General features: G+C 36.6%; 1 pseudogene; it reads left to right on the top strand.

The window, feature by feature from the left end:
• The window catches only part of LOC110619364, a 79,228-nt pseudogene that overhangs the window by 19,147 nt on the left and 37,315 nt on the right, over positions 1 to 22,766 (top strand).

The following is a 22,766-nucleotide window of genomic DNA, read 5'->3' as shown; positions in this document are numbered from 1 at the left end:
GAGAGTTTAAGACAATTAGATCTCAACAATTAGGGATAAAAATAGGGTTGATACTTGATAGTAGTGAGAGTTTAAGTTTCTGTATAGGACTGATAAAAATTAAAAAAAATCTGTTGTTGCTTTATGTTGGCATTGTCAATTTCTCTAAATTGATTTTAGTCCTCCTGATACTTTCTTTGTGAACTTTTATTTATGATCTTGGAATCAACAATGACTCAACACATTCCAATTTTCATCTCGAATCCTCTATGTGGGGCTTGTACTTGTTGTTTCATTTGCCTTAAATGTCGGATGCAGTTTGTTGAAACTGAGATGGGATTATCAGTGGATGCCAAATTTGTTGATAGGGTGGGAGGCTTTGTTCCTATGCAAATGGTAGTTAAAGGTATACTTTATGGCAAACCTTTTCTACATTCATATAATTCTGTCCTATGACATTTTTTTGTGTGATTTCTTAGTGATGTAGAACAAGAAGAGCAAGGGATGAAGAGAAACAAATCCTCAAGCACAAAGAGAAATAAATCCTCAAAAACTCTTATTAATTCTGATAATAACCACAATAATCAAATCTAAATATGTACAGATCGTAGGCCCTGTTGGAACCAAGGTAGTTAAAAGCATAAGTTACACAAAGCGATGTATGATGTATCACCCCTTCACTAAGAGTGCAAAGCATAAAAGAAGTGCTTGCTTTGTTGAAGGAAGCATAAATAAAAAAACTCATAATTGCCATTTGTTCTCATAAAAAAAAACTCATAAAAAAACTCCTAAAGAGAATTAAGCTCAGAGCTGAAAAGAACATGAGATTTGGCAATCTCACATTGTGGATGGAGATTGGCCAAAAAACTGATAATTGCCATTTGTTCTCTATGAGTCTGTTGCTTCTTAATATCAACATTGAAGGGCAACAAAATATTTAACTCCTCATATAGTTTCTTAAATTTCATGAAGTGATCTGTTAGTGATTTGCCCCCTTTATTAGCACCCCTTTATCAGATTGACACACATCATAAATTTAGAATATGTTCTCTTTGCCAAAATATAAAAATTCCAAATATTTCATTAGTTCTTTCACAAGTTCATAATGATCAACTAAACCCATAGTTACTGAATTCTCTCAACTCTTCTATGAACCGTGTTCTAGATACTTCGTACTGAAATACAATACTTCTCCATTCTATATCAATGGGGTGGGAAACACGATTTGAGAGACCAAAATAGAGATTTCAACAAGAAATAAAAAGATGGATGGGCTATAACAAAGGAAAAATAAAAAGAAGAAAATATATTTTAAAATATTTTTAGTGAGATACAAATAATAGATTTAAACATTAGTAGAATAGGTGACAATATTAACTTGAGAGTATAAGTTACTATTTTATTAGTTAAACTTTAAAATATTCTCAGAAAATATAAATATTATCAGCTATCAGTCATATATTTAATTATGTAACCATTATATTATATTGCATAAACATAATTTACATGCCCCAAATTAAATTGGCGCACCAGGTAAATGTACCGCTAGTCGAATTAGCATACCTATTAAGCCTACCCCTACGTGCATGGTTGTGAAAGGCGTGCCTCAGGCGCAAGGTGCACAAGGCTCCAACGGCAGCTTGAAAGCCTTCCAGGCAGGCAATGTCGCAAAGGTGCACTAGGCGCGCCTCTGTGTTCCAAGCCCGATCAATCCCAGTTCAGCAAATGTCAGGGAGAAAGAAAATTGAGTGCCCGGCTAGTGGCTACTCTTCTTCTTCTTCTTCTTCTTCTTCTTCACGTTTGTTACTGACCATCATGGTGTCATGTTGCCCATTTTTCCATGGTTTGGTTTTTGGATCTCGACAGTTCATGCATGTCCCTTTTTATGCTTAATTTCTTTCTGATATTGAAAATGAAAAATAATTTATTTATATTTTATATGATTAGAACTTTAGGTATTTTAATTTTTTAACTAAAAATTTATTATTATTATTATCTTTAAATTATAAATTGGAATTTGATATTGCAAAATATGTTCTGAAAATATTAGGGTAAATTAAATTTATATGATTAGCATTGAATTAATTATCATATTGTTTAAACTTAATAAAAAATACAATTAAATAAATATAATTTGTAATCAAGTTTTATCATATCACTAAACTTTTGTAATTACGAAAGTAGATACTGTTAAATTTGGGCCAGGCCTAACTCACTCCAAAAGCTAGCTCAAGAGGGAGGAGTGCCTGTAGCCCATATAAAGGGCACATTACCCTTTCCACAACCGATGTGGGATTCAACACACCCCTTCACGCCCAGAATTTTTACTGGTGCGTGGCACATTTATGGGGCGCCCAACATCGGATGGGGAGGCTCTGATACCATGTTAAATTTGGGCCAGGCCTAACTCACTCCAAAAGCTAGCTCAAGAGGGAGGAGTGCCTATAGCCCATATAAGGGGCACATTACCCTTTCCACAACCGATGTGGGATTCAACAGATACATTTAAATGATTATCTAATATTATTTAAATTATGATAAATTATTCATATTTTTTTTCATTTATTTTAATTTTGCGCCTCTCATCGTTCAGGCGCACGCTGCACCTTGCACCTAGGCTCTAGGACCTCTTTGCGTCTTAGTGTGCCTTGAGCCTTTAATAACTATGCCTACATGTACTGCATATTGGTACCACAACTTGAAGAGTATCGCGATTTAGGTAACTATGACTAAACCATCCTCCTCACTATCAATTGAATTCATAATTTGCAAGAGCAAATGAGCATCAAGTTTGTGTACTATTATCAATGGGAGGATTTTCAGTTAAATGGTCATCCTTTTCAATGCTTACGAAAATAAACTATAATTTTCTGATTCCACTATAAATAATTAGACCCTTTCATCTTATGCTCAGTAATTTTAATCAGGTGTGGGAATAATTTCAGTGACATGAGTCTTACTATTAGAAATCATTGCAACCAAAACTAGCATATGAAAAATATTCACTTCACAAAAATGCTTCTTAATAACATATAGCATTAAAACCCTAAAACAATAAAATACTAATCAATACTGGCTAAGAATTCTAACGAAACTTAAGTTAGGAAAATGACTGTGCGGTTGTCGAAGCCGGTCAAAAATAACATTTTTGGTTAGCAACAATTTTACAACTGCAGATAGTGGCAAAAAGATCGAATCCACAGGGAATTGATACTTACCTATTTTCCTTATCAAGACTAAGTCAATAAACTGAAAGTAAAATAAAAAGGGGGGTTTTGAGATTGATTGAATTAAACTAATACTGAAAGCAATAAAATAAAGCAAATAATTAAAGTAAAGGAATTCAAATATGAGAAAAGCTCTAGTTGAAGAATTGGATCCACTTCAGTTGTTGGGATTGATAATTGATACTTAGGTTCCTTTGTTTGATTCAATAAATTAGTTATGGAGATGAAAGACGCTTCTCACCACCATATCCCTCCTTAAGCATAAATCAATTAGGGAACGTCCTCTAATTAATTACTAATCAACAAGTTGCCAAGGAACGTCCTTGGGCTTTTGGCATCTAACAACTGTCAATTGCATTAAGAAATAGAGAGACCTAATTCTAGCTATCCAAACGCATGGTGATATTGCTAGATCATGCAATTTCCTTAGTTTTTACACCAAGGGTTACTTATGTTTGAATAATCCAAGCAATTGCGGACTTAAAACTATCTAAACTAACAAATTATTACCTTGCAATCAAGAATCAATTGGCCTTATTGATCTAAATAACAAAGCAACAATGGAATTAAGCATGAAATTGCATAAATATTGAAAAACAAAAGATAAACAATGTATGTTCAGATCTCTCAATCCATAGAACAACTAAAGTTTCACTTAATCTTCAACTAGGAAAAGGGTTTCAACCACTCATGGCTGAAACAAAACCAAAAAATAAAGAAAGGAAGAAGAAGAGATGGTGGCCGGCGGTCTTGGAGTGAAGGAGGGGAGCTTGCGCGAATCTGAAATGGGAAGAAGTTAAGCCGGCGCTTGTTGATGCTCTTATATAGGCGTGCGGCTTGCTTGATCCCAAAGTAAGAGGAGAAGAGTGTTGCCCTAAGTTTCCTTGTGAGGTGGAGCCTCCTTTTGAATTTCGAATTTTGAATTTTGAATGCTTGAGAGGCAAGTACATCTTCTTGAGATTTGACTTCCTGAATAGGCAGAACTGAATGCTGAGGTGTCTTCACATTTTAAATAAGGGAAGGAAGATTTGAAATTTGAATTTCAAATTAATCTGCTGACTGCGCTTTCCTTATTTATCTTCGCTATTGCACTTTCCTTATTTACTGCACTTTCCTTATTTGACACTTTCCTTATTTGGCTTCACTTGAGCTGCAACTTCACTTGGGCAAACTACTTGTTCTCTTTTATCCTCTTTTAGGCAGTTTTAAGAGTATTTTCTCCAAATTACCTCTTTACACCATTTTCTGCAAAATAAGATCAAAACCACAAAATTAGGCAGAAAAAGTGTAAATTAACATTAATAACCTCATGATAAAATGGTCTAAATTTGGACTGATCAGAAAATAATAAGAAACCTAATAATAACAGAATTACTAAATAACAGAACTCTAAAAATTCTCATTCTTACATGTATGTATTCCTAGTTTAATCCTCTTCCACTACTACATCTCTTACACTTGTACTTTATCATTTTTTTTTTAATTCTTGATTTTCTTAGACTAATATTGCGTGTTAGTTATGTTCTTTGAACATGTAATGATATTTTTGTTATAATATGTGGTAACCAATGATTCTTGAACGTCCTTTGTTTCATTTCAAAGTTACAAATGCTTGTATGCATTTGTAGGTGCTTTTGAGCTCATTACCAATGATAATAAAGCTGGTGCTTGTTTATGGATAACAAACCGTAGAGGTATGGAGTATTGGCCCACTCCCACAGAAGAAGCAAAATACTTGGTCCGTTCTTCAGCTTCCAGGAAAAGGATGTCTTTTAAGGCCCTAGTGAATGTCCAACTTCCTCAGAGTTTTGAAAAGATGTGAGAAAATTTGTTTTAAACTTCTTACTTTTATCTTTTTTTTATTGGAGATTTTTGTTTGTTAGACATAAATCAAACTCAATTTGTGGTAGTTGGGTATTAATCTTTCATTTCATGCAAACTAGGCACAGAAATCACTCATTCTCAAATGATGTGTCCCTTTGTGGTTGCACTTGAGGCTTTCTTTATTGGATAATATATTAATCCAAATCTAGTCTTTTCCAAATAACTGCCATGCTTAAAGCACAACTTCTATTCTGATTTTATAGCCTTTTACCATTATTTTAAAGCAAATGTTGGCAAAATGAATGAGAAGGTGAGGTAAGGAACATGAGGGTTGTATAGGATAACCTAACAAAGTACCCTTTTTTTTTCTTCCAAAAGAGATCAGTAAAAGCAAAGGTGATAAGAAAACGAGAGTTAACATAGCAGTTGTAGAATGATAGAGTTGGGAACCATTTGAAATGTAAATAGAGAGTTTGTAAAAGACAACTGAAACTTGTATTTCTATCATAATGGCAGAAAGCCTTTCAACTACAATGAGAGTTTTGAAATGTAAAAGAACAAGGAACAAGAAGAAAAATGGTTGACAAACAACCCCAGGAAACTCTTCCCGTACTAGCACTAGTCCCAGCAATAGCTGAAAGGAAATAAGAACAAGCATGCCGAATAATAGCCTCTATATATAATAGATTGGATCCCTTTCTGATGGCATTCCCAGATGGCAAGACCACAACATTTTTCTCTAATTGATTAATTTCTTTGCTAACCTCCTCCCGCTGTATATCTCTAGAACCTTTCCCTCTTTCTCTTTCTTCCAGCTTATATCCTTTTATTTGTTTTGGGCCTAATTTCATAGCTTTAGTACTCCTTGCTATGTTGCTAAGAATGTACAACAAATGGAACAAATGATATAAAAGCATTTGATTGTTTATTGTGTTTACAAACTCTATTCAGAGTTTTGCACCATGTCTACTATTTAACAGTATGCGTGGTTATACAGTTATGGGATTCAAGAATATTTCAATAGCAAATGTAATTAACAACCACCTGTAGGGCAAAGTCTCTTGTGTGGAGCTGAGGGTTGATCGTATTTTTATTGAGGAAGAGTATTTCAGCAAACAAGAGTTACAATCAATGCCCAATACCCAATAATACTGCTGTCTCAATAGCAAAGGAAAAAGAAAATACAAAGCAGAATAATAAAGAGAAATGGATTAGAACAGCCCCAAGGAGACCACTCTTGTTCGGAACATTCTTCTCTATCCCAAAAGGAAGCTTTTGCCTTATTTTCCAAGATGGCAGGAACTCTTCTTTCCCGTCCTTTAATATTGGAGAAGATTCTTTCTTAACTCTCAGTAACCACCATGTGACAGGTGTCCTTGTCTCACCCTTTTCTGCAGCAGCCAAACCCCATGCAGTAGATATTCCTTTTCCCTTGCCCCGACCTTTCTTCCTTCTGGAATACACCTTCAAAGGCTGATGTGTCCTGCCAGCTCCCTCTATTTCCACAGTGTTGGTTCAATATTAATGTAGAATCAGATGGAAAATTGCAATCAAATTAATTTCAATCAAACCAATACTTTTGCATATGAAGCCAAACCAAACCTAAAATAGAGAAAATTATTTGGCTTCTATTCTTTCACCCATTGTTTTGTCTCTTTAAATAAAATAAAGAAAACCATAATTAAATGGAAAAAGAAAAGACTAATAATTATGGCTGTTATTTGGAAAAATAAGGATTAACAACAAAAAATTTATTTAAAGAAATGAGATAATGGGTAAGACCGTAAGAGCGTAGGAACCAAACAATTCTATCTTTATTTATATTACTGTTTACTGTTTGAGTTGGTGTATTATATGGGCAAAATTGAAACTAAAATATTATCTGAGGACATTCTTCTTTTTTAAAATGATTTTTTTTAGTTTTAAGTAGTGAACTGAAATGCAAATCAAATATTCTAATACAGTTCAGTGCAGTCTAATATGTTATATTGTTGTTTTGATATAGTATATCTTTACTGCTATTGTTGGAAGGTATGGTCTTATTATTTTGAAGAATTAGATACATTTGCCTCACAATCTCTACTTCATAACATTCTCTCTCATTGAAATCATGCCTGTGATTCATCTAAATTTGAACCATCTTACATTATCATGAGGGTAAATGGTGTGTCCTTAACTGTTTTGGAATGTTGCTTACTAATATATGTCTGATTTCCTCCTTAGAGTCGTCCATACCTTGAGTCACAATTTCCGCAACGCTACCTGCATTATACGTGCACCATTGAGATTACCCATTGAAGCAAATCATGTTCTTGTGAAAGTCATTTATGCTGGTGTAAATGCAAGTGATGTAAGTTTAATAAAAAGATTAAGTTCAATAATTTTACTCAACCCTTTTGTCCTTTATCTCTTATTTTGTTCTCATCTATGTTGCATAAAGTCTAATATGGAATTCCTTTTTGGTTTTTAGAGAAGAACTAATTAATTGGTTCACTGCATGATAGTTGTGGCCAACCAATGGGCTGAGTTTAATCGGAAGTCAGAACTAGAACCATAGGGCCTCCCTGGTTCTTAGTTTCAGTTTGGTCCTAGTTTGATTGAATCCCACAGTTGGATTTTTTCTCAAAATTTTATTTTCTACGGAGAAATTTTTGTTTTGGCCCAGAAGCTAGCCAACTAGTTATGCTTTCTTTGAACCTGGTTTTGGTATGGGCTAGTTATGGTTCTAAACCGGTCCTTGGCCAACTGGATCTACTATTGTACATTGTATAGTCAGTTGCCTCCTGTAATAATGCGTGTCAAGATACTTTGTCCGTTCTGACTTTGTACTTGCATGGGTAGTTGTAGCTGTCTTTTAATCTTTGATCCTTGATAGTTAGTAGATTCATTATCAGCTAATGATTCTGTTCTTTTGTTGGTCACAGAAGTTTTTGTCACCTAGATATTTGTTAATTTGGAAACTGTGCTTGTTTACACACACACACACACACATGCACGCACGCATGCAGAGACACGTGTTCTCATGACAACTATATAGTTTGGGATGTTCTCTAGTTCATCATAAGAATGTGACCTTTTAAGTCAATGTCTTAAGCACAACTGGTGACTGTCCTGATTGTAGTTTGATTGAGGAGTAAGTTGAGAATGGCCATAGAATCCTGTCCAAATTTCTGATGCTCTCAGCAGTGTCTTTGGCTCATTTTGTGGATCCTCCTGCCACACTTTTAATTTCTAATTGGACTTCAACTAGTCCCGTTGGCCTATATTTTGGCCTTTTTAGTATTGTTAGAAGAGTTGAGCATATAAATGAAATTCCTATAAAAAATTTATAGTAATTCTGAACTTGTCCATCTATGTTTGTTAAACCATTTGAAACTTCCGACCACTAGATTAGGGTATTATTAGAGAAAAACTGTTAATTGACAGAAAAGAAAGGCTGTTTTTATGATAAAAGTTGTAAAGAAAGGACAAATATGCGGAAGGGTATTTTCACATCCCATTTTCACTGTTATCATGCATAACCATACCAAGGTTTTTCTTTCTTATGGTGCAATTTATATGATTAGTTTATCTCTGGATCTATACATACATATGCTGTGTGTTTTTGACAGACGATATGAATTTGTAAGCAGGTAAACTTTAGCTCAGGACGATATTTTACTGGCAACAACAAAGACATTGGTTCTCGTCTTCCATGTGATGCTGGTTTCGAGGTGCATAAAACATTACAATAATGCAATTTGATCATGTTGACATTCTCCGGTTGGTAATGGGTTTGGTAATCATAAAGATAAAACTATTGCTACTTTAGATATCTAGTGGATGATCATGTCTCTTATTCTATTTTTTTAAAAAAAATTTCTCCCATTTTGTTTTCTGTTTTCCCTTCCAGGCTGTTGGAATAATTGCTGCGATGGGGGATTCTGTTCGGGACTTGAAAGTTGGCACTCCTGCTGCAATTATGACTTTTGGGAGTTATGCTGAATTCACCGTGGTATACCATCCGTGAAAGGAATCATTTTAATGACTGGATAGAGTTGCTTCTCTGTCTGCCTCATCTTTTTCAACCAAGCTATTCGTGAGCTACTCGAGGCTCGACTCGATAAAAGCTCGACCGAGTTCGGCTCGTTTTTTAAACGAGCCGAGCTCGAACTCAATTTTGAGGCTCGTCACCTAAACGAGCTGAGTTTGAGCTAATAGTATTCGGCTCGTTAAGGCTCACGAGCTGGCTCGTGTTTAGGCTCGCGAGCTGGCTCGTTGAGCAGGCTCGTTGAGCAGGCTCGCGAGCTGGCTCGTTGAGAAGGCTCGCGAGCTGGCTCGTTGAGAAGGCTCGCGAGCTGACTCGTTGAGAAGGCTCGCGAGCAGACTTGTTAAATAGGCTCATGAGTAATATTGTTTAAATAAATTGGTCAACTAATTCATTAAATAAATTTATGAACAAGTTCATATATTATTAAAAAAATAAAAATAATTATAAAATTATAAAATTTAAACTATTATAAATACTTGAAATTTATACTATTGAAAATTACAAATAATTAAGATTAATTATTATAATTAGTATTCTTTAAAATTAAATTATAAAAATCTTTTGTATATAATTATAATAATAAGATTCCATAAAATTAATGTATAATCACAAATAATTAATATTAATTATTATAATAAATATTCTTTAAAATTATAGTATTACATGATAAATTGAGTTGTAAAAATTATATACATTTTAAAATTAAAGTATAATTATAAAAAAATTTTGTATATAATTAAGCATACAATATAAAATATGATAATAATTATTAAAGTATATTAATAATAATTAATTAAGTAAACAATGTATATAATCAAGTATTATTAATTAAAAGTTTTAACTAAGTATCAAAGCATTATTGATTAAAAATAATAATTATCAATAAGAATTTTCGATTTTTGACATTTCGTTTTCAAATTTCATCTTAACAAAGTATTATTGATTAAAAGTTTTAACTTAAAAAAATCTAATCAGTCCTATATCAATACTATAAATAATTAAAAATCACATTTTTAGAAATTATAAATAATAATAAGTACTTTTTAATATTATTATTCAAGTAGTATTACCTGATAAATTGAATTGTAAAATTAGATACTTTTTAAAATTAAAGTATAATTATAAAAATCTTTTTTAAACTAGATACTACTGTAAATATTTAATTAATCATTATTAATATATTTATATAATTATTACTAAAAAATTTATAATTTTAATTAAAATAATATAATTTTAAATGAAATACTCTAATTATATAAAAAGAATATTTTTATAATCCATTAATTAAATTATGTAATTAATTAATTATAAATAAATACATTTTCATTAAAATTGAATAGTTTTAATCAAAATTACGTAGTTTTGTGTAACTAATAATAACCTAACTAATCATATAACCTAATAATATTAGTTTTAACCAAAATTAATATTATTATTTAATCAATTCAAACTTCTGATGCTGCCGCACACCATCCCACCACTCACCTTTTCGCATGCCAACACCATCCCACCACTTACCTTCCACTCACCTTTTCGCATGCCAAACACACCATCCCACCACTCACCTTTTCGCATGCCAACACCATCCCACCACTGACCTTCTACTGCATGCCAATCACAGCCTCACCTTCTGCCGCATGCCAATCACAGAGCCTTCTAAGACCCATCACATTACTGGAGGATATTGTTGAATCCATAGCTCCACCGCCGATCGCCATCGCTGAGCCACATCCTGCCATTCCGTTGATCAGAAAGTGAAATTTCCTTGAACTCAGTCCACACTTTTGAAGTCCGCTTCCTTTTTTTCAGACAAAATGGACTTTCCTCATCTTCTTTTTCTTTATTTTGATTTGATTCATCAACATTTGTAGTGGCATCATCCATGGCTGGACTTGTAGATGAATCTTGAGTAGAAAGAAAAATAACAGAAGGCACTTGATCAATAGGAGTACTTAATTCATTCGAATTTACGTTTGACATTCTGTTAAAAAAAACTACATGTTAATTTTATTAAATACACAAATCTATTTTACAATAATGTATCATATCAATCATGTATTCATAATTAATGAACATATAATAAATATAAATGATTCAAATTAATAGAAATAATTTTATCCAAATGGTATACAAACAAGTTAGTAGAAGGACAGTAGGAATCTTGAAAATAAAATACTTTAATATATATAATATAAAAAAAAATATGCCTGTGAGTCTTGTTTAGGATAATTAACACACGACCAAAACAAGAAACAAACCCTACCCAAATTTTCCAATTTTAGGAAAAGTTGTTATAGAGAATTTCACTCTCTTTTTTCCTACAGGGCATTAAGAAAACATTCTTCTAATGGATTTGCTATCTTTTATAAAAAAAAAAAAGGGTCTTGAGACTAACTTCATATCTGTTCTGATAGTAAGGCTAACCTAATTTCATATATGTTGAATGCACTGCTTATTTTATTGTTACAAAAGCTCCTATCCTATCAGGGTAAAAGTATGGAGATTATTTATCAAAAAATTTTATTCTATTGCGATTAATATGTTATATTAAAGTTGTAGAAAATTAAAAAATCAGATACTAATAATAATAATGATCATAAATTAAAAAAATCAAATGCAAATTATAACAATAAAGATAATTATATTTACATTAGAAACAGTGAAGGCAGAATGTATTCATTGCAAGCACCAACTTGGAGTGTGCAAAACTGGTGCCACAACACACTTGCTTAGACATTTAAAGAGTTGCCTAAGAAGGAAGGTGAATTTGAAAGGGCAACAACAACTCAACATCACAACAACCATAGCTGAGACAGATCGTGCTTCTTTAGCTGTCTAGAAGCATAAGCGATCACCCTCTCATTCTGCATTAGTACACAACCCAGTCCCACACGGGACGCATCACAAAAGACTGTAAAGTCCTCATCACTAAATGGCAGAGCTAAAACTGGTGCTGAAGTCAACCTCTTCTTAAGCTCTTCAAAACTCTCTTCGCACTGGTCGGTCCACACAAACTTCTGATTCTTCCTGGTTAGTCTGGTCAGAGGAGCTGCTATCTTTGAGAAGTCCTGAACGAACCTCCTGTAGTAACCTGCCAAACCCAAGAAACTTCTAATCTCTGTCACTGAAGTGGGTCTAGGCCAGTTAGCCACAGTTTCTGTCTTCTTGGGGTCCACCTCAATCCCATTCTCTGACACAACATGCCCCAAGAATGAAATGCTCCTCAGCCAGAACTCACACTTAGAGAACTTGGCATACAAGCCATGTTCCCTTAAAGTCTGCAGAACCAACCTCAGATGATGGGCATGCTCCTCTGCGTTCCTGGAATACACTAAGATATCATCTATGAAGACAATAACGAAGTGATCCAGGTATTGACTAAATACTCTGTTCATGAGATCCATGAATGCTGCAGGGGCGTTGGTTAACCCAAACGGCATCACAAGGAACTCAAAATGCCCATATCTGGTCCTGAAAGCTGTCTTTGGCACATCTTCATCCCTTATCCTTAGCTGATGGTACCCCGATCTTAGATCTATTTTGGAGAAACAACCCACTCCTGCTAGCTGGTCGAATAGATCATCGATCCTTGGCAGAGGGTACCTATTTTTGGTAGTGACTTTGTTCAACTGCCTGTAGTCGATACAAAGTCTGAGGGACCCATCCTTCTTTCTCACAAACAAGACCGGAGCACCCCAAGGTGAGGTACTCTGTCGGATGAAGCCCCTTTCTACCAGCTCCTGCAATTGCTCTTTCAACTCCTTCAACTCGGCTGGGGCCATCCTGTAGGGAGGGATAGAGATCGGTCTAGTTCCAGGCACCAACTCTATCTCGAACTCTATCTCCCTAGCAGGTGGTAAGCCTGGAAGCTCGTCTGGAAAGACATCCAGAAACTCTCTGACAACTGGCACCGAGGCTGGCTTCCTGACCTGACTACTAAGCTCTCTCACATGAGCCAAATAACCCTGACATCCCTTCCTAAGCAACCTACGAGCCTGAAGAGCTGATATCAGACCTCTAGGTGTACCCCTCTTGTCTCCTCTGAAGACGACCTCCGACCCGTTCTGATCTCTGAACCTGACTACCTTGTCCCTGCAGTCCAAGGTAGCACCATGGGTAGATAGCCAATCCATCCCTAGAATGACGTCAAAGTCTGTCAAATCTAGAACCACAAGGTCGGCGGAGAGGCATCTTCCCTCAACAAAAACTAGACTGTACTGGCAGACTGACACTGCCACTGACGGGTCACACTTGGGTCCACTGACCCATAGGGGACACTCTAACCCAGAGACTATCAGACCCAACCTCTCAACGGCTCTCGGAGCAATAAATGAATGAGATGCACCCGGGTCCATTAATGCATACACATCAGAACACCCAATGACGAGATTACCTGACACCACGGTGTTAGATGTGTTAGCCTCCAGCTGAGTCATGGTGAATATCATGGCTGGAGCTGATGGACCTTCATCTCGGGAACCAGAAGAAGAGGCTGCCCCTCTCCCTCTACCTCTGCCACTGCCCTGAGTTGTGGCTGGAGCTGCTGGCTGTGCCACACTACCAGAAGCTGTCTGCTGGGGCTGGCCCATAAAAGGTGCTCTAGGACACTCCCGTGCTATGTGTCCCTCCTGTCCACATCTGAAACATGTATTAGTCCCAGCTCGACACACTCCCCTGTGCGGCCTTCCACATCTCTGGCATTCTGTACCATCTGAGCCTGAACTCGAGCCACCGCCAAAACCCAGACCGGATTTCAACTTATTCCAAAACTTATTCTTTTTCGGCTTCTTGGTGGTGTTATCCCACCTCTTCTTACTTGAGCTCTGAGAAGAGAGACCTGGCCCTCCTCTGCCTGGGGTCTTAACCCCTGAAGACTGGGTCACTGACTGCTTCACTGACCCCTCAACTATAGCACTTGCCTCCATCCTTCGAGCCATATCCACCACAGTGTGGAAACTTTCCCTCTCAACTGACTGAATTAACGAGGAGTACCTAGAATGCAGCTTCATAACATACCTCTTGGCTTTCTTCGTATCTGAATCTAGAGCTTGCCCTGAAAAAGGCAATAGCTCCAAGAATTTATCCGTGAACTCCTCTACACTCATGTGCTCTGTCTGCCTCAGTTGCTCAAACTCAATCATCTTCAGTTCTCTGGAACCACCAAGGCACCCGTACCAGACAACTCCATCTGTAGACCTTCCTCGATGAGCTTGTAAAACTCCTTCACCACTGGCCTCCTCTCTGCCGACATGTGGGATAAACTGCCGAGTGATTTCCGGCTTAAGGCGTCTGCCACAACATTCGCCTTACCCGGATGGTACTGAATCTTGCAATCATAGTCACTCAGCAGCTCTACCCATCTCCTCTGTCTCAAGTTCAAGTCTCTTTGACTCAGGATGTACTGCAGGCTTTTATGATCTGTAAAGATCTCACATTTAACCCCATAGAGGTAGTGCCTCCACATCTTGAGTGCAAAGATTACTGCTGCCATCTCCAGGTCATGTGTGGGGTAATTATATTGGATAAAAGCTTTTTCCTCTATCGAACAAAAGCCCCTCAACATAATGCACAAAACTATTTACTGCCATCACTAAAGCCAAATAATTAATCTATCAACCATACTTTTATTTGTAATATTAGACCCTTCAGTCCTAATTATGAATACTACTTAGTTCAGAAATAATATATATATATATATATATATATATAAGATTTATGCTATCTAGACTTCTACCTATTAAGGAATAGGTCTCATAGTTAAAAAAGACTATAGTCATAAATCTAGCAATCTCCTTTCAATAACACACACAGATAGCCACAGTTTTTTTTATTTATTTATTTTTGTTTCCGTTTTTGAGATGCTTTACTCATCATATGAACTATGTTGGATGAGCTTTTCTTTCCATGACCCCATTGATGTGATGACTCTTTAAACTTATGTTGAATCAATTGCAGTGGGTTATATTCATGCTTGAGAATTGCCTTTTGAATTGAATCTTTGAGTTTGCCATGGTGAAAAATATATTGATGACCCTCAATTGATTGAGAATAAATTAAAGTTGTGTGAATGAACTTAATGTGACTTGATTTAGCGATTCTGTGCAAAATTTTAAATATGACCATGCAAAAGTAAGAGAAGTCATTGCTCATATGATTCTTGTTCATGAGTTGTCATTCAGCTTTGTAGAGTATGAGGTTTTCAATTTGTTAATGAGAACCGCAACTCCATATTATCAGAAGGTTAGTCGTGCAACTGCAAGGAAAGATTGTTTTTCTGCGTATGAAATTGAGAAGAAGAAAGTGAAAGCATTACTGAAGGACACTGACAAGGTTAGTGTGACCACGGATTTATGGAAGTCTGGGCAGCACATTTCATACATGGTTGTTACTGCCCATTTTGTGGACTCTGAATGGAAGTTACAAAAATGTACTTTGAATTTTTGTGATGTCCCACCACCTCATACAGGTGTTGTTATATGTGATGTGCTACAAAAATGCTTAGTTGAATGGGGCATCGAAGATAAGGTATGGACTATTAGTGTTGATAATGCCAGTTATAATGATGTTGCTGTTAGGATGTTGAAGGATAATCTTGCTTACAAGAATAGTCTTGCACTTCATGGTAAATTATTTCATGTGAGATGTTGTGCACATATTTTGAATTTATTGGTACAAGATGGTTTGTCTGAGATTGCAGATATAATTAAAAATGTGCGTGAAAGTGTAAAACATCTTGTTGCTTCTGAGTCTCGCCGTTTAATTTTTAGTGAAATTGCAAAACAATTGAAATTACCTTCCAAGAAGCTTCTTTTAGATTGTGGCACAAGGTGGAATGCAACTTATTTCATGTTATCAGCTGCTTTGGAGTTTAAAGATGTCTTCCCTCGATATCAGCAAAGAGATTCAAGTTATACATATTTGCCTAGTGAGGATGATTGGCAAAAGGTTAAGGAAGTGTGTTCTTTTCTTGAAGAATTTAATGAAGTTACCAATGTTATTTCAGGTACTGAATATCCAACTTCAAATTTATTTCTTCATGAACTTCATTCAATAAAAAAATTATTAGATGAAGCACATGAAAATGGGAATATTTATATGAAAGTCATGGTTGGTAAGATGAAATGTAAATTTGATAAGTATTGGGGTGATTGTAATTTGTTGATTTCTCTAGCAGCTATATTAGATCCAAGAAATAAGATGAAATTGATTGAATGGAGTTTTCCAGAAATATATTCTGAGTTTGATTCTGATGAGCATATTACAACTGTGATGGAGACATTGCACATGCTTTATAATGAGTATGTAGATGCTCATAAAACAAAAAGTATTGGATCAGAAATTAGTTGTAACAGCCCGGCCCTTCTCGCACGGCACTGTTACCACTCACGGCCCAGGGCTATCCCTCGCCTGGCCTCTTGCCACCTCGGGCTTTCCACTGGCGTCGTGAGCAGCTCTTAACATCCCTTCACCCTCACGGGTTCCAGGCAGGATTTGTCCCCTTGGGTTCTCGTCAAACGCATCCTTCCCCAAGTGGATTTGGCCCAAATTTCCCTTAGGAAATTAGGTCGCCTCCCCCACTGCTCGAACCCTTGACCTCCCACTTTAAGGGAATAGTCTGGTGAGAGTGAGTACCAGTTGTGCCATTGGAACAATTGGTACTCACTCTCACCAGACTATTCCCTTAAAGTGGGAGGTCAAGGGTTCGAGCAGTGGGGGAGGCGACCTAATTTCCTAAGGGAAATTTGGGCCAAATCCACTTGGGAAAGATGCGTTTGACGAGAACCCAAGGGGACAAATCCTGCCTGGAACCCGTGAGGGTGAAGGGATGTTAAGAGCTGCTCACGACGCCAGTGGAAAGCCCGAGGTGGCAAGAGGCCAGGCGAGGGATAGCCCTGGGCCGTGAGTGGTAACAGTGCCGTGCGAGAAGGGCCGGGCTGTTACATAAAAAGGCGCCTTTTTATGTAACAGCCCGGCCCCTTTCGACCGGCCCTGTTACCGTTCACACCCAGGGCTATCCCTCGCCTGGCCTCTTGCCACCTCGGGCTTTCCACTGGCGTATGAACAGCTCTTAACATCCCTTCACCCTCACGGGTTCCAGGCAGGATTTGTCCCTCGGGGGAGCCATTACGGCCCGCCCTAGCCCGAGTGGATTTGGCCCAATTCCTTCCTCTGGGAATTAGGTCGCCTCCCCCACTGCTCGAACCCTTGACCTCCCACTTTAAGGGAATAGTCTGGTGAGAGTGAGTACCAATTGTTCCAATGGCACAATTGGTACTCACTCTCACCAGACTATTCCCTTAAAGTGGGAGGTCAAGGGTTCGAGCAGTGGGGGAGGCGACCTAATTCCCAGAGGAAGGAATTGGGCCAAATCCACTCGGGCTAGGGCGGGCCGTAATGGCTCCCCCGAGGGACAAATCCTGCCTGGAACCCGTGAGGGTGAAGGGATGTTAAGAGCTGTTCATACGCCAGTGGAAAGCACGAGGTGGCAAGAGGCCAGGCGAGGGATAGCCCTGGGTGTGAACGGTAACAGGGCCGGTCGAAAGGGGCCGGGCTGTTACATAAAAATTTGGACCATTTCTCGATTTGTGCGTGTCATCCTTGCGCAGGCTAGGGCGGGCCGTAATGGCTCCCCCGAGGGACAAATCCTGCCTGGAACCCGTGAGGGTGAAGGGATGTTAAGAGCTGCTCACGACGCCAGTGGAAAGCCCGAGGTGGCAAGAGGCCAGGCGAGGGATAGCCCTGGGTGTGAACGGTAACAGGGCCGGTCGAAAGGGGCCGGGCTGTTACATAAAAATTTGGACCATTTCTCGATTTGTGCGTGTCATCCTTGCGCAGGCTAGGGCGGGCCGTAATGGCTCCCCCGAGGGACAAATCCTGCCTGGAACCCGTGAGGGTGAAGGGATGTTAAGAGCTGCTCACGACGCCAGTGGAAAGCCCGAGGTGGCAAGAGGCCAGGCGAGGGATAGCCCTGGGTGTGAACGGTAACAGGGCCGGTCGAAAGGGGCCGGGCTGTTACATAAAAAGGCGCCTTTTTATGTAACAGCCCGGCCCTTCTCGCACGGCACTGTTACCGCTCACGGCCCAGGGCTATCCCTCGCCTGGCCTCTTGCCACCTCGGGCTTTCCCCTGGCGTCGTGAGCAGCTCTTAACATCCCTTCACCCTCACGGGTTCCAGGCAGGATTTGTCCCCTTGGGTTCTCGTCAAACGCATCCTTCCCCAAGTGGATTTGGCCCAAATTTCCCTTAGGAAATTAGGTCGCCTCCCCCACTGCTCGAACCCTTGACCTCCCACTTTAAGGGAATAGTCTGGTGAGAGTGAGTACCAATTGTTCCAATGGCACAATTGGTACTCACTCTCACCAGACTATTCCCTTAAAGTGGGAGGTCAAGGGTTCGAGCAGTGGGGGAGGCGACCTAATTCCCAGAGGAAGGAATTGGGCCAAATCCACTCGGGCTAGGGTGGGCCATAATGGCTCCCCCGAGGGACAAATCCTGCCTGGAACCCGTGAGGGTGAAGGGATGTTAAGAGCTGTTCATACGCCAGTGGAAAGCCCGAGGTGGCAAGAGGCCAGGCGAGGGATAGCCCTGGGTGTGAACGGTAACAGGGCCGGTCGAAAGGGGCCGGGCTGTTACATTAGTAGTGGTGAAACTCAAAAAGAAGGATCTAGTTGTATTATAAGTGGAAAAGGGAAAATCAGAGGAAGAGCACAATTTTATAGCTATATTAGGAATGTTGATTGTGTGATTGAGCAACCAAAGTCTGAATTAGATGTGTATTTGGAAGAAGGTGTTCATATTTGTCAAGATGATTCTAACTTTGATGCCTTAGAATGGTGGAAGATGAACAACATGAAATTGAGGATATTATCAAAGATGGCTCGTGATATACTATCAATTCCTATAACAACTGTTGCTTCAGAATCTGCTTTTAGTGCTGGAGGTAGAATTATTGATCCACATAGAGCATCATTGGGAGCAGATACTGTTCAAGTTTTAACTTGTGGAGCTGATTGGTTGCGAGCATTTTATAGCATCAAGAGAAAAAAGAAGGTAAGTTCAATAACACATTATTATTTTTATTTTCAAATAATAATATGTAATTAACTTTTTTTATTCTTTTATTATTATTAAAGGATAAAGATGATATTCAAGAGGTCATGCTACCTTAGTGGTTGGATCCTTAACATTCAACTTTGTTGTTATAATTATTTTTCACGTACAAATTAATTTATTTTTTTATTTTTTTAATTTATAGTACTAATTAGATAATGACACATTTTGTTTATGTTGCTAATAGAGTTTTTTTTTTTTTTTGGTGTTATTTGAAGGTTATATGGACGTTGAAGTTGAAATTCAAGTTAACTAGTTGAACAAGTATGAAGATAATTATGAAGATAATTAAATTATATTAGCTTGTTTCAACTGTTGGAAGTTGGAATCAACTTTATTCGTTTGATATTAAACTTTGTGTGTAATTTTATTATGTTGTTGAATTTATATTTATTTGTGTTATTTTAGTTATGAATTGTGTTATGTAATTTTTTTTATGCGCACTCTCTTTTTTTATATTATTTAAATTAATGATGATTAAAAACTGATTAAAGTGTAATTATTAATTCGAGCTCGAGCCTGAACTCGAGTTCAAACCGAACTTTTTTTGAGCTCGATCTCGAGCTTTTTTAACGAGTTTCTTAATCGAACTTTTCGAGTTCGAGCTCGAGTTTTATTAACGAGCTTCTTAATCGAGCTTTTCGAGCTCGAGCTCGAATTAGGCTCGTTATTAAACTGAACGAGCTTTTCACGAGTCGAGCTCGAATCGAGCTCGATTATAATATTTAATTCTCGAGTCGAGCTCGAATCAAATATTAGAGCTCGAGTCGAGCTGGAGCTCGAACTCGAGCTTCCAAACTTTTTTAATAAACGAGCTTGAGCTTTACAAAGCTCAGCTCGGCTCGGCTCGATTACACCCCTATTTTTCGTTACTTTCTACTTTATTGTGAAATTTAATATACAACAATCAGTTTATGAATAAAGGATGATGTACACTGTTCAGGTTCCAGCAAAACACATCCTTCCTGTGCCAAGACCAGATCCTGAAGTTGTTGCAATGCTTACTTCAGGATTAACAGCATCAATTGCTCTAGAAAAGGTTTTATGCATGTGCTAATCTGGGGGTTCAGCTACATTTTCTTTAATATATATTTGAAAGCATTTACCTATCATTTGAAGACTATATTGTATTTCTTCTATTGCTATTTTTCTGTTTTGGAACCTTAGGCTGGACAGATGGAATCTGGAAAAGTAGTTCTTGTTACAGCTGCTGCAGGAGGGACTGGGCAATTCGCTGTCCAGGTTAACTTTTAGCGCTTCTTTGATAAATGATGTTACTATGTCTTTTGCTCATCACAGGTTGTTCCTCAATGATTTCATCTCATTTATTTACCAATATTATTAATCCGTTATTATGTCACATTGCTTCTCTGCTTGTTATATAAATGAGCTTGTTATATAAATGAGTTTTACATTTAGTAATAATCTTAATGGATGTGAAAATAAGCAAGCTTAAAATGGGAATCTCTGTTTGTTAAGATAGTAGATATAAATGAAATATCACAGTACTTTTTTTCACAACAGATGGCATAACTAATGCAGCATTTAATATTTCACTAGAGAATAATCATTGTAGATCATTGTTAAGGGTGTTCATAAGTTGAATAAACCCAAGCAATCCAACCAATTTAACCCGAAATAGCAATCCAATGTTTAAACACAACATTGGATTGGATTGAGTCATTTACAATGGATTTTTCCTCTTATTCAATCGGCTAAGAATTATTAACTCTTCACTCGATTGAAGAGATTCTAATAATCACATGCCACAATGTTGATGTCAAAATGAGTCTTCCTAAAGACAAATCTATTTGAGACCTACCAAAGAAAGAGCAGCACTTCATTGCTTGGTGTCACATAGTTAACCTAGTGATTAGTAATTTAAGTATAAAAAAAATACAATATGTGACCCAATTAAATAGCTAGTAGAAAAAAATATTTAGAACTAATTCCATTTATATATTAATAAAATTAATAATTTATTTTATATAATTTATATGTATATGTAATTCTATTTCCTATATAACTATCGGAAACTAAGCAAAATAAGCAGCATTCACGGATTGAAAATAATAGTTGTTCTTTTTGGCTTTTTTATTTCCCAGCTTGTAGACGGACATGGATTTCATATTGGTCTGGGTGATAAGTTGTTTAGTTCTCGATTATTTTTGTTATGATTTATTATTCCTTATGTGTTCAATCTTCAATTATTTTTTTCTTTTTCCATTTTCACATTGGAAGCAAGTACATTTTTTGAACTATTAAATGTGCAGCTTGCAAAGCTGGCGGGAAATAAAGTAGTTGCAACTTGTGGAGGTAAGGAAAAGGCAGTACTCTTGAAAGAATTGGGAGTTGACAGAGTCATAGATTATAAAGTTGAAAATATCAAAACTGTACGTGCCCATGATTTCTAAATTTTCTTCTTTCATTTAGTTTTGTTTTCATGTTATAATGTGTAAATGGGGTGGCAGGTTGAGTTTCAGGTCATGAGAATTATTGGCTCAAAAATTAACCAATTCATTTGAGATATCCAAATTGTAACAACTTCATTTCTGTTTACTAAAATAATCAATCTCTTACTTCTTTATGTGACTCTTAAAGAATCTAAATAATGTTTTGTTGGATATCTAAATTATACAGTAAAAGGGATTTGGGTAAATTTCAAACATACGAAGGCCTTTAACTTTAGTAACAAGCAAATGTGGTTGTGCTCTGCAGCAGCCATGTATAACTATTTTTTACATAAATAAATCAGATTATACATACATATACACTCAAGAAAAAGGGTTTGGAAGTGAGGTGTGATGTGTGATTGAGTCTTAGAGGAAGGGACAGGGAATAAGTGGCACTCTTGTCCAAAAAGAGTAAAATAATATTTTTTTTTTATTTTTTTCTTTATAAAAGGCTTATAGGAGCTATGGCATGGTTATTGTTATGATATAAATAAAGTCATTTAAAGTTATTTTAATAAAAAATAATAATTAGTATAAATATAATAATTAATTAGTTAAAATAAATTAAATGAATAACTAAATAAATATAAAATGAATAAATGATTAGATAAGTCAGGCTTATGAAGTTAAAATATTAAAATTAATTGTAATTAAAAAAATTGAAAAATGGAAAGAATATTTAAAGAAAGTGTTTGAATGTGTGATGGAATCATGGATGAATTGAAACACCAAATCAATGGTAATCTTGTGAAAAAATAATCAATATAAAAAATAATAAAAAAAGAAAAAAAAATCACTATTTTTGGAACTATAACAATAACCACACATGATTTTAGTTATATATAAAAAAAATGGAAAAAGAAAGTAAAACATAGGGTGTTCAGGAATGGAATGAGATGGGGTTGAGTCATACTAAGAAGAGAGTAATGGGTAGACTGACACTCTTGTGCAAAAGAGTAACCAATATTAAAATAAATATCTTAGAGGAGCCAAAGTCATAATTACTGATACAATATAAGCAGTTCATTTAAAGTTATTTTATTAAAAAAATAGTTAGTATCAGTTTAATATTTAAGTAGTTTAATAAATTGAATAAACAATTAAATAAATATAAATAATTGAATGATTATATAGGTCATATTT

Source organism: Manihot esculenta, chromosome 7 (assembly GCF_001659605.2).
Source record: "Manihot esculenta cultivar AM560-2 chromosome 7, M.esculenta_v8, whole genome shotgun sequence".
In the NCBI taxonomy this organism is placed as follows: Eukaryota; Viridiplantae; Streptophyta; class Magnoliopsida; order Malpighiales; family Euphorbiaceae; genus Manihot; species Manihot esculenta.
Note: the sequence above shows the minus strand (reverse complement) of the source record. Positions and strands in the feature narration are given on the sequence as shown.